This window comes from Anas platyrhynchos, chromosome 7 (genome assembly GCF_047663525.1).
Source record: "Anas platyrhynchos isolate ZD024472 breed Pekin duck chromosome 7, IASCAAS_PekinDuck_T2T, whole genome shotgun sequence".
Lineage (NCBI taxonomy): Eukaryota > Metazoa > Chordata > Aves > Anseriformes > Anatidae > Anas > Anas platyrhynchos.
In genome coordinates this window covers 32,327,535-32,344,833 of record NC_092593.1, presented here as the reverse complement: position 1 = coordinate 32,344,833, position 17,299 = coordinate 32,327,535, and the positions used below count along the sequence as shown (strand labels likewise).

The window sequence follows — 17,299 nt, the reverse complement described above, 5'->3', positions numbered from 1 at the left end:
TCTCGCTGCAAACAAGAGTAGATCTGGGGGCGTTACTAAAGGATTTCCATCAATTCATTATTGTAGAGCACAAAACCACACCTAACACATTAAACTACCAGCCAGAAAGACAACCTTTGTAGGACTTTACCCAGTACTCCCAGAGAGACTGGTCATCTCCTTGGTGCAAGACTAGAGGGAAAGAGGGACGGAGGCAAACCCTGGTTGAGGATTCCCATGTAGAAGTTTGAGGAGAAGACAGCTGAAATGTCTCTGACTCGAATACTCAAAACAGCTTCCACATCACTGTGGAGTGCTCGTGCTAACTGCAGGCTCAGTCAGGTGCTGTTTTGACAGCTTAAAACAAGAGAAAACATTCTTCATGAAGGAATTCAAGCTGTACGCACTGAATCAAAAACCAGCTCTTTCACACTTTGCATGCTGCCAATCCTACCAGTCCGCCCAGGCCTTCAAAATAAAGGAGAAAACAAGGGTAGTGTGACATGCTATGATATTTTTTGATTATTAAATTCATGCCACATTGTTGATTCATCTCTAATTCATTGCAAAAAGCATTGCAAATATTCAGCAAAAGTGCCGTGATCTTGGGAAAGACACCTCTTTATTTTTCCTTTACACAAACCAAGACCAGAAATAAGCAATTCACACCTAGTCCATCACGCAGGAATGAGAAATAGTTATTGGCTGATTAAATTCACCCAAATCTACTGAGCTCCAGTTCTAGGTATTTGGGACTCGGTTCCCAGATCCTGTGGATTTGGGGTAAGAACTAGAGGACAAACAAGTCTCCAAAACTGGGAGGATTCCTTCAGGAAATGCATGTAATTGGTGCACGTCATTACAAATTGCAGAATGGCTTCACACATTCAGGCATGCTATGACAAGATTTAATCCATTGAAACAGTCTGCAGAACTGCTCTGTGGCTGAGCAAGGTGTAAAACACAGTCGGGTCAAACAAAAATAAATATTCAGTAGCTAATTCCCCCCCAGTACATCATCTGGACGTTCAGGCAGGTGGTTTACTGGGAGACTCAGACTTGAATGAAAAGGAAAACTTGTCTGAAGTGTTGCTGAAAGCCATTTTCCAGACTATACAGGCTTAAAGGTGGCCCAGAGAGCTTTCTTTCTGTCTTTAGAGGTCAACGCCCGCCAGCGAAATCTGTGACATTATTATCTGTAGCCTATAGAGACCGCCAGCTACACTCACTACCAAGCCGAAACGGAACTAGCTATAATCTCATCCCCTGCAGGAATGGTATCCTTTAATTTTTAACCTCCTGTAAGTTAGATTTTGCTTAATTACGTTTATCATTGCTCTCTGTATGCTCTGGTACTGTCGAGCTGTTGAACTGAAAGAACAGGCATGACTTCAAAAACAAGTAACACCTAAAAAGGGCTGTCTTAGAGGTTTGCTGGTGTAGTTGCAGGCTTAGACTTGGCCATTGAAGTTAATTTTGGACACGGGAGATGAAGCAAGACATTATCCCTGACCTTCCCTCACTGCTGGGCATGCCAGCCCACCTGAGCACAGGCTGAAAATCAGCTCCAGCTCCTGACGGGAGTCCTGGGGAAAGCCCAGTCCGTGCCATCCAGCTCCCACTGTAACAGGGCCAGGATTTGCCCCGCTGTATTTGAAGCAGAAATGTGCAGAGTGGACTTTCCCACTTGGGGCAGCACTGCTGCAGCAAAATCGGCAGGATCTGTCCCACATGAGAGGCTGCCTTCATTCAGAGGGGCACACAGATGTCCCCCATCACCGCCCAGAGGGTGCCAGCTGTGCTGATGCTGGCCAAGGACCCACAGTCCTGCAGCAGGTATCCTGGCACCCACGGGGGCACAGCCAAAGAAAACCCTGAGCCTCACCAGCCCCAAACCTGCATCAGGTGCTTTACGGATGCTCGGAGGTGTCTGCAAGTGGGACGTGAGTGGCAGGAGGTCCAGGAGAGACCTGGCACCCACCAGCTGGATGCTCACGGAGGACAGACTGTGTGTATGTGTGTGTGCTTCTTGCTAACACACCCCCTGGTTATGGTAGAGGACTCGGTGCCACCATGCTGCTGATTTTGGCCGCCTTGACGAAATGCTTACTTAATACAATCCGTCAGATATCCTGAACTCGGTAGACAGAAAATGGGTTCTCTGCTAAATAAGTTATAGCAGATCGGTTATTGCTGCCTTACTGGCAGCCTTCTCGGGATAGACTGACAAACCAAAAATAATTGGATTCCTCTCATTTATTGTCTATCCAAACAAAATTTGATTTTCATACACAACTTAGCTGGTGGAGTGAAATATTTCACATCTCTGAATGCTCTGCAATGGATCAGTCCTATGCATGCTCAGGGTCCACTCCTGGAAGATAAATGTACCAAGTGGCATATACATGCTTGGTCACACTCAGGCTGTGCCAATGCCCCTGTGCAGACAATACCTGCTAAGAAGATAAAGCATTTAATAGGTAATGGCCCAACAGTGGAGCAATCACCTGCAGAAACTGCACAGAACATAAACCATGTGCCACTGTATTTGCTCAGAATAATCAGTGCCACCTTCTTTTATATATATATTGATATCTATATAATATATATAGACATATATAACACGCTTCTGGCTGTATAAATATTACTCTCATTTTTAAACTAAGGCTCAGATAAGGAATACTTGCTTTTGCCTACAATTATTTGAGGGTTTTGTGTGTTTTTTTTTTTTTCCTACAGAATGACAGATTATACTGTCTTTTCAAACTGACAGAGCAAAAGAGATTACCGTGATAATCAGGTTACCTTACAGATAGATAGAAAGAAAAGAGAGATTCAGAGATATTCTTCCGCCTAACAATCCCCAGACTTAATATTTTCATCTGCTGGGTGAGCACCATCTCTGTAAGGTTTATTTGAACATATCACTTTCCTACTAAAGCATTTTCTTGCTTTTTTAGACTTTCTCTAAGGATTTTCAGCTAAAAATAGATTAGAGTTTTAGTTTCAAAGCACAATCCTAACTGAAATTGGAGAAGATAGATCATAGTAATTTTGTTTACCTTATAATAAAAGAAAATGGGGAATATTCCACCTACTTGAATAAGAATTTAAAAACCTACCAACACTAAAAGACGAAGCGACACCTGTCCAGCAAGTCTGTAACCAACCTCTGCATTAATTACCCAGAAGAATTTTTACGCCATGAGCTAAGTGGGACACCAGAGAGGCCTGGACATTCCTATTGATAAAGATGGTCACGACAGGAAACATTAAGAAAGAGCCTCTGAAATTAAACATTATGAAAGGGTCTCTCAAAAATAAATCAATAAATAAGTAATAAAAACCCCAACCTGATTCCCCAATATTAACATTTTGTTTTGCTTTGTTTTTAAACCGTTGCTCATAAGGTACTAACATGATGACACAGTAATGATACAGGATGTCCAGAAGAGCACACCATGAGAAACTGGGAAAACACGGTAAAAATACTGCAGCAGAAATTCAAGTTCCTGGGGCTCATATAGAGTCTGTGGACCTTTGTGCCATGAAAAAGGGGAGTTCCCAAACACCAAATGACTACTCTGGATAGCCTCCTCCCAGTCCCACAGCCACAGTCAGGGTTCAGTTTTCCTTTTTTATGTTTCAGGTGATGACTTCCAAGCTCAAGTCTCAAAGTTTCACCAAACCGGGCCTTTTTTTTTTATTATTATTATTTTTTATTTTTAGCAGACAACTCAACTGTAAGTGCTGCCACAAGTTCCTCCCTAATCGATATTTGATAAGAAGGGGGTAGTATTGGAGCAGCAACTATAGACCTCTAGGATTGGGTTAGACCCCAAAGCATATAAAGGGCTAAAATAAAAGACTAGGCCGATCCCCAAAACCCTAGTAAGTCTCTCAGCTAGTGTCTCTGACAAAATGCTTTCAGAGCAGCTGCAGATCCCAAAAGGAAATATAGAGCAATGAGGAGATCCTAGTTGGAATTTCATTTTTCCAGGCTCAGCAACTCCCTTCTGAAATGGAAGCAGAGATTTGGCACCCACTGACATCAGTTTCAGCCTGGGGAGGATCTGGTTCTTTCAGATTTGATATCTTAATCAGCCCCGCCACAGTGCTCAGCAATTAACAAATGCATTGTTCAAATGAGAACCCTCTGCTATCATCCAATTAAAAACACAACTGGAGAACAGGGAAGCCATCTGCATGTATCTTCACAACCAGGACAATCCACAGAAGCTTAAGCCCATTCCCAGCCAACATTCCCAGACCCAGTTAGGCTTGCTCACCTGAAGGGTACTTGCCTTGGACTTCAAAAATAGATCTGTCCTCGAGCACAAACTTCTAGGGCATGTCAAACCACTCACAGGACCAGATGCCACAGTAATGCTTAGCAAATTCAAGACAGAGTTAAATGAACCTCTCAAGTACATTTGATCTGCAGCACCAAAATCTACAAAAAAGCAAAGGCTTTCCTGATATAACAGCGGGTTGAGTTCACAACCAGGTATAATTCATCAATGATATGCATGCAAATCTCAATACTGTGGGGCTGATCCAAACAAATTGGATAAAATGGATCATCATTCAAATTATCATCATTTTAAAAGTAAAAAAAAAAAAATAATAATAATAATAATAAAGTGTATAAGTATTGAGTTTCAAATCTTTAAAATGGGGTAGAAGCTAGTTGATAGCAAAATACCAAGCCAGAGCCCTAACCTAACATGAAAACAGCCGTGGGTTAAGCCCTGTTCCACAGACTTGGATGTCAATGAGCATTAAGCCCCTCAAGACTTCTTTTTGCCCGTCAGCAGCTTCGAGGGAAGGGGACTGCACCACCAGCCACTGGGAGAGCCATGGCAATGGGCACAAGGAGATGCATAGCTGAGAGCTTGAGAAAAGCAGGTCTTTAGTTTGCCTTTATTTTCCTTTTCCTCTCTAAGACATACGACAGACTCATCAGCTTCAATTTCTTGTTTCCCTTTGCTGAATTTATGAGCACATTATTTGTATTCATAAAGGTTGCAGGAAAGTCAGCCTCAGAAACGCAGCTCGTGAAGTATTGATGTAGAGGTCTAACCTAAAGAACACCTCCAAGGAAAGCGTCCCAGGGCTGCCAAGATTCAGTCTGTAGCTCTAAACTAGACCAAGAATTTTTTAGACAAAACATTTTTTTTTCCTTTTGCTGAAAGTGCAGATTCCTCAAAACCCAAGCACGCTGGGTGTCAGGAAAACTTCATCAGAAAAAGCCCATAATTTCAGTACTGCAGTGTGTGGTCAAAACCAGAGTGGAGATGAAAAGCATCTGCGTGCCAAGAAATGATGTGGGATAGCAAAAGTAATGCCTGCTGCAGGAAATGAAGGTGAGACAGCTCCAGGCCATGGGCTCCCTGTGCTATTGGGGTACCAGTTCCCAAACCAGCCCACATGTCCCCTCTGAAACCCCGGCACTGCAAGCAACGCCCAAGGGGAAACCATTAACATCGTGATTTAATGACTTGCTACGAGTGCCGCTCTTCTGATTCCAGAGATTAAACTTTCTGCACTCATAAAACCTCTTTTCTTCATTTGGCTGCTGCTTTTGGTGTCTTTTGGTGAGTGATGGACGGTGTTATCCTAAAGGGGATCCAGTGATTGCCAAACAAAACACGCGACTGATGACGACTACGTGATGTGAAAAAATGCTAAATCAGATGAAGCCAAACGACCTAAAAATTATTTCTTATTAAATTTCATATTACATTTCTTCATATGGTAATTAAAAAGCTTATGGCCAAAGATATGGAAAGCACTAAAAATGATGTATACGAAAAGATCTTACTGAACTTAACGCACCGTGAAATTATTCAACGGGCCGGTTTAAATACTTTGCTGTAAAAATACACAGCATAAAAGCATGTTTCACTGCTCTTTGTTTAATAGTTGAGATAATTAAAAAAAAGACAGTATTTCCAAATATAAAAATCATGTATTTATGTTCTCAGAGAGTTCCTAGAAGTACAATTTAGAGAATATAACAGCACGAGACACATGGAAAATGCCAGGGACTCACTTGTATTTTGTAATTCTCTGAAACCATCCTTTTCAGAATAACATAAAATACTAGAAATCACATTTCTATTCTGATTGACTTTTCATTTTACCGGGCTCAACGTGTTTAAACTACCATCTTGTTGCGACCTGAAATATTTCAGGGTTATGGTTATTTTACAAATGATTGTCAAGAGCAAATTTACAAATTAATCCTAAAGTAGCAAAAAATGACTGCTGAATAATTTCAGCGACTCTCCCCAATGTTTGCACAATTCTTTGCTTAATTCCCACTAGCCGCATGCCTCCGCTGGCACAAAACTGGAGCTGTAGCACAGACTGTGTCTACATTGCATATTCTTGCCAAGTAAAGAATTTTCATCTTTTTCCTTTTTTAACCCCCATCTTCTTAACTCCTCCAGTGCTGACACAAAGACATATATTCCCATTAAATGTTCCTTTTTAAAGCTTAACTGGCTCTTCTTCAAATAGCCCGCTGGCCACCCTGTTACCATCTCAACAGGCCAACATCCAACATCGCTTTTCCCACCAGCGCGGATGTTTGCAGAAGCAGAACATCTGCCCACAAGAAAACCAAGCGTCTTTCTTCTTCTGAAAACCCAGACAAAGGGAGCGTGCTGCCCACCCCCACGAGGGTAAAAGGTGTCTACTGCCCTTGCTCCAAACACGATATTTACATGGAAATTAATTCAAACACAGAAAACTGCCTTGAAACACCAATTAGGTGACAAGTCAACCAGCAAGGGAAAGCACCCACCTTCCTACCTCAAACTTTCAGCTCAAATTTTTATGACGTGAAAAAAAAAACTGTTCTTTTGTGGACTGTATAGTACGTGACAGGTTCGATGGGGAGACACATTTTCTTGATTTCCTCTGGATGTAAACCACTGCATTCAAGGGAGGACTCAAGCACCAACCAATGTGGAATTATATGTATTTTGACAGCAATGATCATAATTCATTTCCTATCTTGCACCATGTCAGGTGGCTGGTGCGACCGCATACTAATGCATGTTCCCTGCCATTTGCAATGCATCTCGTCCTTCTGACGTGCTCAGCCACGAGAACATTCACGATGAAGTGAACAACATTTCTACAATTCAGGAGAAAAGCGGATGTAAAATAATTATTAAGGAACCAAATTAAGGAGGCAGAATGCGAGTTTTGCCACAGAGCACTTCAGCAGCAATTTTAAATGCGGCAAAAGCTGTCAAATATTATGTTCATCTTAATTTAAAAAAAAGAAAAAAAAAAGAAAAGAAAACAAACTTTCAGTGGACAGAACACTGAAATGGCAGCTTGATCCATGTTGTTGGCATCATTCCCCATGCCACTGTGTGCACCAACAGCTTCCTTTTCATTTAAAGCACTTCAATATGCTGTTCTACTGTACCTTTTTTTTTTTTTTCAGTGGGACAGGGAGAGAAAATAACACCACGGATACCTATTTTCCAAAATACTCTAATGAAGTCAGTGGAGAATCCAGGAGCTCAATACCATAAATAGAGAAAAGAAACAGAACATATCAATCAAGCGAACCCAGCTTGAACTGCATCTATAACAAAAATAAGGAAGGAAACAACAACATATTCAACAGGGGAATAGCTGAGAAAATATTGACTTGTTAAAGAGAAGCTACAGACGTATTTTGAGCTCTGAGGAGGCTGTAATTGTTTCTAAATAAAGCTGGAAGCCCAACTGCATGGTCAGCTAGCTCCTGAATGGATTCGTAATTCTGAACTACAAACGTTAGGTGGGATTTTTATCATCGTTTCTGCTCAGATTCTTTCTTGGAACAAAAATACCAATCCCCACTAATTTTCAAAAGGAAATATAATGCGTGCAATTGGCACTCTGTTAATGGCCATTGATGCTTCTGTACTAATACTGCATCCAAAAGCATAACTACAGCTGTGGCACAAGCCCATGGGTTTCCAACACCCATCCCCAAAATCTGTCCCAAGCAGCCAAACCCACCCATACAAGCTTGGGTAGAGGAGCACCATGAAAACCCAGCGGGGACCATCCCTGAACAGCACCGTACTGCTGGGGAAGGTACCTGCCCGCTCCCAGGTCAATGCTTTCACAGTGCTCACACATGCAACATCCACAACAGCCTCTCTAAACAAACCTGGTTTTGTTTTTGGCAGGGTCTATGTTAATTACTGGTACGACAAACACTGTGGCACTCCCTCCCCTCCCCAGCACCATCTTCTCATGCTCAGTGCTGGGCTGCAGCAGCCGTGCGCCGGCTGAGAGGCAGGAAAACCTCTCCTTGTTCAAGTGGTAATTACAATTCTCCTTGTTACAATAAAATCCGTTCTGTGATTAAATTTCACTCTGAAAAGGTTCATTTTCCCATTTGTGGAGATTTTATTAGTTTGTGGCAGCGTCTGCTTTTCTTCCTTTGAATCTATTCTGAAATTGCTCTCTTTTTTCCTTTTTTTTTTTCCCCTCCAAAATCCCTCTCTTTCAAGTGACATTTGCCAACATTAGTCTGATTTAAGACCTTTTATCCAACCCATTGCCTTTTACTTAAGTATATTGCTTCCAAGACCACTGGGATCCCCAGGCATTAATCGCTAGCACTCATACTGAAGCTGGCTTTAGGCAACAAGTTACCATTTCTTTGGGGAACACCGTGCACCATCAGCTGAAGTGCACCGAACGGTTTGCTTTGTTAAATTAACTTTAAAAGCTAACTCTTCCCCTGCCCATAAATGCCCATCTTCTGAAAGTGCCATTTCTGCAGCACTGCCAACCAACTGCGTGACTGAGCTTTATAACAAGGAAAACAAACCCAACTTCATTTTGTCCCTTCATTTAGGCTGAACTTTCCCCTGTAGGACACGGGACCCAGTCTAGGAGCGACAGGTCAACCCCGCTTGCTTGGCCAAACCAGCTGATGCATCTAGGTCCCACATCTGATAGCTGGATAATCCTGGCTGCAGCCCAGTGGGGTTGGAAAGCCCACAAACCCTTAGATGGGAAGGGCAACATGCTACCAACAGCTGTTGAACTTGCAAAAATTGCTTTACGAGCTCAACAAGGTCACTCAGCCAGGCAGCAAGGAGACAGGGACAGGGATTAGCATTGCCTAACGAGCGCGAGGGAGACAGAGCAGCAGCTCTGAATGCAAATTCACGTCTGGCCGGTAACCAAGCGCTCCCAGCTGGGCACCCCACGCACGGTCCTACACCATCAGCTCCTCCTAAGTGAGGGAGCACCACATTTTGGACCTTCCTAGACCCAAAAGGAAATAAAGCCAAAATCACAGTGCTGCTTTTAAGATGTTTCACACAAAACACAAGTTTTCCAAGACTGGCAATGGAGACAAGTTGTGCTTGAACAAGATTGCAAGAGCAGAGCCCAGATTCCCACATTTTGCAGAACTGCTTTGCCTCCACCGCCTTGTACAATATGCTGCATCTTTTGTTTTTCCAAAGACGGAAATTTCCTTCATCTTCTTGTCTATTTTGGGTGGCACTGGGAAATGAAACAGGAATAAGGCACATCAACATTAACCTCACTCAAATCCGTTGACACCCACCCCATCGCAAGAGCCTTGCACGAGCAGCATTTGGCTCTGTTCTCCTGCAACCCCCCGGACAAGCGGCGTTGGGTTTGTTTGTTCCCTGGGTGTTTGCCGAGGTCACTTTCTCAGTCACAGTAAATCAGCGCGGCTCCGCTGCTTCCAGGGGAGGCGAGCACCTAAGGTCGTCTGTGCAAAGGCAGCAGGTGGAGGTAAGGGAGGGGGTGTGGGCAGGCGCCCAAGCAAGGTTTTCCAAGTGGCACGAGCTCGTCTACAAGGTGAAATTAGCGCGGGGTAAGTCAGCGCAGGAATTGAACATGCATTTGTAATTCCACGCAAATTCCCTATGTGAACAGATTTAATCTGCATTACAAATGGCTTTTCATAGCTGAAGTCAACCCAGAGCTATTCTTTCAGGAGGAGCAGAAATCTAAGGCTCTATTACCGTATGTTTCAGCTCGCGTTTCTGGCATATTTTTCTTGACCTAGGAATGTGGATTTATAAATACGCTCCCGATTTCCGCAAGTCTGAGCCAATGCATAACTAATGTTCCCAGGCATCTAATAATGCAACTCAGACATGCTACCTACAGGAGGAGTTTTTTCGAAATGTCATTTGGCGGCTTTGAACCTAATAGCCGTGTCTCTGTTCAGTTTTTGTGTCTTTTCTCTGCGATTGCGGCGTGAGGTTCAAAGCAGCTCCCAGCAAACTCAGCTACTTCAAGAAAATCAGCTGTACAGGCCCCACATACACATACACACACACACGCAATTAAAATCAAATGCCTAGATGATCATTTCAGTTTTAATTAGATTTTACCGGGACTACGAGTTAAGTCAAGACTGCAGGCTGAGATGTCGATTTAAAGCTGTAGCTAATGTGTTTTATTGCCAGATTTGCTCATAGTCAAAGCTAATTATCCCCATTATGTTTACATGATTTTTCAAACAACAACAAAAAAAAAACATTAAACGGGCAAGCATGTAGAAAGCAGATTGGCGTGCTGGTGTCTGTGCATACATGCACGTCTCTGTGTGCTTTTACCAACTATTTAAAACCTTTCAAACAATAAAAAAACAAACAAACAAACAAAAAAAAAACAGGTAGCAAATGAAGTAAGCACGGTACAGTTAAACAAACATCTCATTGCATGAAATGGTTCCTGGTGGGCCTGGGAAATGAGAATGTCCTACGTTATGCCCAAATACATCGGTATTGGGGACTGCATGAGGTTTTTAAGTTGACTAAGAAATGCTGAGTAATTTTTCACAATTATGTCTTGGAAAGTAAGAGGAAGCTAAAGAGCGTTTTCTGTGGTTTCCTACCTGGAATATCAAATACTGATTTTCTTAAACAGGTTCTCACTATTCATATTTCTTAATTTTATCTCCGGGGAAAGGATGAGTGGAAATGCTATATAAAAATAAAACGCAAATTTGAAACTTTTTACATTTTTATGCTTCTTAAGAAAAAATAAATAAAAGAAAAAGAAATCAAAAAAAAAAAAAAACTCATTTTGACATAAAGCCTTGCCTCACTACCTCAAGAATGAGTTTGGATACAGCCTGAAGAAACCTTCTCCATTGCTTTTCCCCCCGTCCCTGAGCAAGGACCAGGAGCATTCCCTCTGTTTCACCTCTCTACCCACGGCTCGTACCCTGAGCAGAGCCCAGTGCCTGCCACTCGCTTCCTCCGCCGTGATCTCCAGGTACCAGGCATCCTCCGGTGACACACAGGGCGTCTGAGGAGACGCCCAGAAGCTCATCTTCCATGTGTTAAATCAAAACCAGCGCGCATACAGTCAGCCAATTTTTTTTTTCCCTCTCCTGTCAGAACAGATTTCATTTTGCTTTTGTTTTCATTTTAAAAGGAAAACATTCTGGAGGGAAAAAAAAATGCTTAAACATTGGAAAATGACAGCTTATTTGGAATAAAAAAGAAATAAAGAACAAAAACACCCTGAAACCCAACTACTGAGACTTCAACATGGGTTTGCACAGCCCCATCGGTCCCATTCAACCCACCTGAGCTAAGGCAAGGAAGCCCACAGGAGGGTCTCCAGGGACCAAAGCCTCAAACACTCACCGATCACCCACCAGGTACGACACAGGCTCTGTGGTGCTGCCAAGGCAGCAATTAGCTGTCATTAGGTAAGCAAATGGCTTTCTTGGCGTCATTAATCCAGCAGCAAAGTATGGACTACCTGTATATCCTGAATAACCTCACGTGCACAGCCTTACAAGACATCCGGAGAACATCATGGTAGTTTGCAAAAGCTTCGTGAAAGGCTAAAAAAGAGAGCTGCCTTTAATAGTTTCAGTGCTTTCACATTTGGTAAGTTCAGGCTTTGGCTAGCAGGAGGACCTGATACACACTCCTGCTATTAATTGCTTCTGAATTTACAATCGCAAATCTCTTAAAAGCAACGCTCCAAACAAAACACTTCTGGCTTTCTTAGCATTAAGCAAGAAGAGGGTGGGAAAGCACTCACAACCCTCAGATGTTTTGCTAAAACCATCTGCTGTGCTGCTTCAGGTCAGTCCCAACACCAGAACTGAGGCATAGCACTGTGGTCCAGCCTTGGGGCATGCCCAGAAAATTATTATTTCTCCTTTCCCCAGGGGTTTAAGCGTGGTCACAGCAGGTAGAAGCATCACTGGGAGGCAGCCCAGGTGCATCTGCAGGGCTGTGGCCATACCTGGAGGCTGCTGGGCCATTCTACTTTGTCTTCACTGCGGCAGCTGCTCTTGCTGTCACTTGCTTTGAGGGAACAGATGGGCTTGCTCGCTCTGTCTGCGGATTTCCAAGCCCATCAGCCAAGAGGCGCCAGTGAATACAGCAAAGGAAGACCCCTCTTGGAGAGCCTCTCCTTGGGCATCCAACAAAAGGGAAAAAGAAGAGCTAACGCTGGACAAGACCCAAGAGCTCTTTGTGTGAAGAGCTACTGGTGGGAAAAACATGCCCTGGAGAGGCCGAGCCGGAGGCGAGTGGTGGCAATGGCTAATAACCCCCCAGGCTGGAAGGGCTGGGGCTTATGTGACAGCCCAGCATGCCCATGGCATCAGATGGACGGAAATCCTGGCGGATTTTGCTCAGCCCGCTCAGAAACCACACCTGCATGTGGAGACAGAGCTTTTTGTTCTTCTGCTCGCAGACAAAATGTCCTTTCAGCAGCACCTGGCCGGGGCTCCTGCTTCTGTTTCGCTCTCCTGGTATTTTCTCGGTCGCACTGAAGCCCACAAGCCCTTTAGCTTTCAGTCCGCAAATGGAAGGTCAGCCACTGTTCACAGAGGCCAAGGTCTTTGTTTGCAGCCCCAAAGAGGATTGCATTACTTAAGCCTTAGCTGCCGTTCTCAATTTTCTTCATTCACACTACACACTGGCAGCCGATTCGGTTGAAAGAAATTTGGCAAGTGCTCTTGGACCTTGGTCCTCCACTGTTCCCTTTTCCCCAAACAGTTAAACCAACTGTTTTCCTTTGCTATTAATGAAAGATACGAAAGCATCTCGCTAGCGCATAAGTAGAGCAAACAAACGCGTGCCTGTTCGGGAACCACTTGGCTCACACCGTGAGGATATGATAGCAATTAATGCCTCTGCACTGCTTAACTCCTCCTTTTTCTTTCAGCTTTTTCAGATGTATCACTGAGCACATCACCACCCAGCAGCCTAGGCGTAAGCGACAAGGTGCACAGGATTAGCTATCCGATACCCACGCTAAACAAAACCCAACTTCAAACTCATCTCCTGCAATCGCAGGTGCACTGTTTAAAGGCTGCAGCATGAAAATACACAAAATGCTCTGGGGATGCTTCCTACTGGAGGAGTTCTCTGCAGTGACAAAGAACTTTCCTCCCCATTAAGTGACAGCTTTCCCTGGATAGCTTCATCTGATGGCACTCTCCAGCTACCAAGCCTCGCGAGTACCTGGCGAGACACAACGGATGCACCAGCTCACTGCCTGCGCCACCAGCACTCGCTTCTTACTAATATTTGTTTCTAATGAGTAAACCAGACCCTGTGTAAGTTGGCACACACACCTAACACGTGTAGGTGGCGATCCCCTGGCACCACAGGCTGACTCACCGACACGAAAGGCACACGCCAACGCCTCCGCACCCCGGGGCCCTCAGGCCTTTCTCGCTGGGAGGGGAAGGCAGGCAGACCGAAGGCAGCCACAGCTTTAATTTAGTATATTCTGTTCAAAAGCTGTCCCAAGTTGGGTTAGTCCAAATCACGCTGCCTGCATGGTTTTGTACGTTGCCGATGTTTTATTTATACCTCTTCTGTTAGCAGAACGTATACTGGGTTATCCATGGGTCCCCGGTGCCAATAAATGTCAGGACTGGAAGTTGCATTGTTTGTTCAGCTCGGTAATGAGAGGTTTGTAACACAATCATTCAACGCTGACACCATTTATTGACTCTGTAAAACAACCACTTTTCGAACTCGTTATCATTAATTGATCCCATGAAAGTCAAGCTCAAAAGAAAGAAAAAGTCATATTAGCAAGGCGAGGTTTCACACCGGCAAGGCGCTGATGAATCACCCGTTGGATTACTTCCTGGCTGAACCACTGGAGTTCAGAAATCCTTTTGCACCCAGAACTGATAGCAAGGGTGAGCCAAAACATGTTGCTGACTGCTGGCCCTTCCCAGGGAGCTCCCCCAGCACCAGCTCTCCCGGGCGAGGATGCACCAGCACTGGAGGGATTTGGAAATGTGAAACACAACCTGATTCATTCAGGATTTAGTTCAGAATTTGTTTTCAGAATCAGAAATTAAGTTCAGACCACAGGAAGTTAAGATCTAAAGCAGAATGCACTCAGCAACAGTAGGATTCAGGAAAGTGTTCTTCCTTCCTTCCTTCCTTCCATTTTTGAGGGCTAGATTTTAAAAACATTCAGATGCCCAAGGATGCAGATATACCTACAGCAGGATAATCACCATGCTTTGAAAGCCCATTAAGTACCTGACTGCATCTCAAGGTAGCAAAGACAAACTTCAAATGTCCCATTAAAATCTTTATGGAAAAAGGGTAGCACTCGACTCTTAAAACTTCTCCCTCAATCAACAACATTATTAAAGACGTAAAGGGATGCTGATCCATATCCAGATGTCTCCAAAAACTTGGGTAAATGTTACTACAGGTCCAACGCTTGTTGCTACCTGAAAATACTGATGATACGATGATAACTGTATTTCATGTTTTGTAATGGCAGAGATTCACTGGCAATCCTGCACAGTGTTATTAGACTTGCAGCAGAACTTTAATATGCCTAAAATACTTAAAATCCTACCGACGTTGTTGGAATTTTAATATTGTACCCACCGGAAAACAACGCACCTTCACCAAAACGCAAGGAGTTCAGTGGTATATAGAACCTCAGCAAGAAAAAAAACGTACCGGGTAGGAGTCCAAGGTCATTGTTTCTACTTTTTCATTTCCCTACTGTCAAAACATGTCTTTTCAGTAAGAACAGAGCAGCTTTGTTTCAACTTTGCCATTTTATTTAGACAAGTACATTACTTGAATTATATTTCTATTTATTTTACTCAATACTGTTCCGTTTATATACACACCTATGATTTCCAAATTATTTTTTTAATACTTGCTATTCTGTGTATTTTAAAAATACTGCATTTGCTTTCCAACCTTGAAGCCTCATTTAATATCTAAATACATATCACAGAGCAGAAACTACAGCCCTCTGCCAGCTCTAGCTCCTCAGCTTTATCCAGTACATGCTACGTTGTTTTTTTTGTGGGTTTTTTTAAGAAGAAATATAACCGAGTGTGGGGCTGCACCAGGAAAAGGCAGTTCTCTTTGCTATTTGACAAGTACTGAAGATGTAGAGGCTACCGAAAGGTAGAAACAGGAAAGCATAAAATCAACAGCAAAGGATTTAAAGACCTCTTAGGGGTCTCGAGAGTGAAACGAAGCAGTGCTCTCTGGACATGTACATGGGCATCCTGTGTAAAATGGCCTTGGCTGATGGGCAGCGAGCTCTGTCTTAAGGCACATCCGAGTGGGATCCCCAAACCCGCACTGAGACTGCAGCCTTCCACAAAAGGACTGCGAATTTATTCATGTAATGCTTCCCAGCACCATGCCAGGATCAAAAGGCCCAGCCCAAGGGCTATTGCTCATTTTAAATGAGCATACTGTGCTTTTTGTCTCTTTTCTGTGTGTGTGTGTGTACAGTGAGAGCTGGGCATGAGATTTATGCTGAAGGAGGAGCTGAGTTAATGTGTCAATGACTTCACAAAGTTATTAAAGGGTCTCATCTGAGACACGGGACCATCTTGAAGGCCTCTCCCAACCCAGCAGATTCCATCACTCTATAATCCCACCGCAGCTCACAGCAGCATCCCCCAGGCAATGAGCACAGGCCGTACTAATACATGTTTCTGCCACTCCTGCCAGCACCTTGTAGGGACCTGCCACTATACCCAGCAGCCTCACCCTGCTGAGCCCAAGTTTCCTCATTTTAAACAAAACCTAAATATGGGGTGCTTTTTACCTTTGCAAAGTCCGAAAAACATCATTCTGATTGCAAGGCATGGGCTTCTAACCCTAGGAGAATGGGTATCTTGGCATCCAAGGTCTGACATATAAAGATTTCATGCTTTTCTTGAAGGGAGAGTCAGAATTAAATGTTTTGGGTTTTGTTTAGAAAAAATAAAAAGCTCCAGAAGTCATCTGTATTATTATAAAAATATATTCCTATCATTTTTTCTTTAACCACCAAAGTAGATGTTATGTACACGGAGGATCAAAAAAAGAAAAAAAAAGAGATGCATATAAAATAAACAATGCTGCCACAAAATAAATACTCCAGAAACACAATGATGTGATGAGGCATCTTCCTGGCTACTTTTTAAGATGTCAAGTGTAATTCAGACTTGACTTCCTCCTACCACCAGAAATTTTCATCAAGAAAATATGCAGACCACACCACCTAAAGCTCCCCACATATAAACACTCAGAGAACGCGCAAACGGGATTATAAAAATTTAGTGCTCTCAAATTCCAGTGCTGCAGCCAGCCAGCCAGACACAGGGCGTATATCCTGGATAGAGACCGCAATGTCAAATTACACTAATTATTTTCTTGGAACAAAAGTTCTGAAGAGTCCTGGTTATAAAATGTTGAGGCGTTTCGTTCCCCTCTGACAGGCAGTTGGCCTGATGCCACCAGGGAGAGAGGGAAGGCTCTTTCAGCCAAAATCTCGGCTGGTTGTAAATGCTGCGCCGTGTTTATCACAACATCCACCGAGTGCCTTGAACAGAGCATACTGGGAGATGCTTTCACCCTATAAAACAAAGAAGAGGCATGATACTAGCTCTTCTCTTCCTCTCTTTATTACAGGCGCCAGAAACCGAAGGCCACCAGCCTGGACAGTAGAGGTCACAGCCATATGTGCCAGCAGTCGGGCACAAGAGGAGCAGATCAGTAGGTTCAAACCCATCAGTCTCACTGTGCACGTGGACTGCAGCTGCCTGCAGGACGGCTTTGGTCTCTCTCCATCACAGAGCACATCTCTGGGGGGGTCCCAAAGTGGAGCATCAAAGCTTCTTGCCTCCAAAAGCAGTTTAGGATGCGTGCACCACGGACAGGCTGCGAAACAAACTAGCATGCTGTAAGCAGAGGTGCTGGAAGGATCTGCCTTACAACTATCCTTCTGCTCTGAACCAAAATGCTACCCCAAGCGCTACTGGAATACGAACCAG

The 17,299-nt window shown here is 43.7% G+C and overlaps 1 protein-coding gene and 1 long non-coding RNA gene across 3 annotated transcripts in view; both read right to left on the bottom strand.

Annotated features, from left to right (window-relative positions):
- The window catches only part of ERBB4 (erb-b2 receptor tyrosine kinase 4), a 564,466-nt gene that overhangs the window by 502,510 nt on the left and 44,657 nt on the right, over positions 1 to 17,299 (bottom strand). The window lies entirely within an intron of this gene.
- LOC140002882 (uncharacterized) overlaps positions 12,227 to 17,299 on the bottom strand; it is a 43,988-nt gene continuing 38,915 nt past the window's right edge. The window contains exon 3 of the long non-coding RNA XR_011810467.1: positions 12,227 to 17,186. This is a non-coding gene — a long non-coding RNA (uncharacterized lncRNA). The remainder of the gene's footprint in view (positions 17,187 to 17,299) is intronic.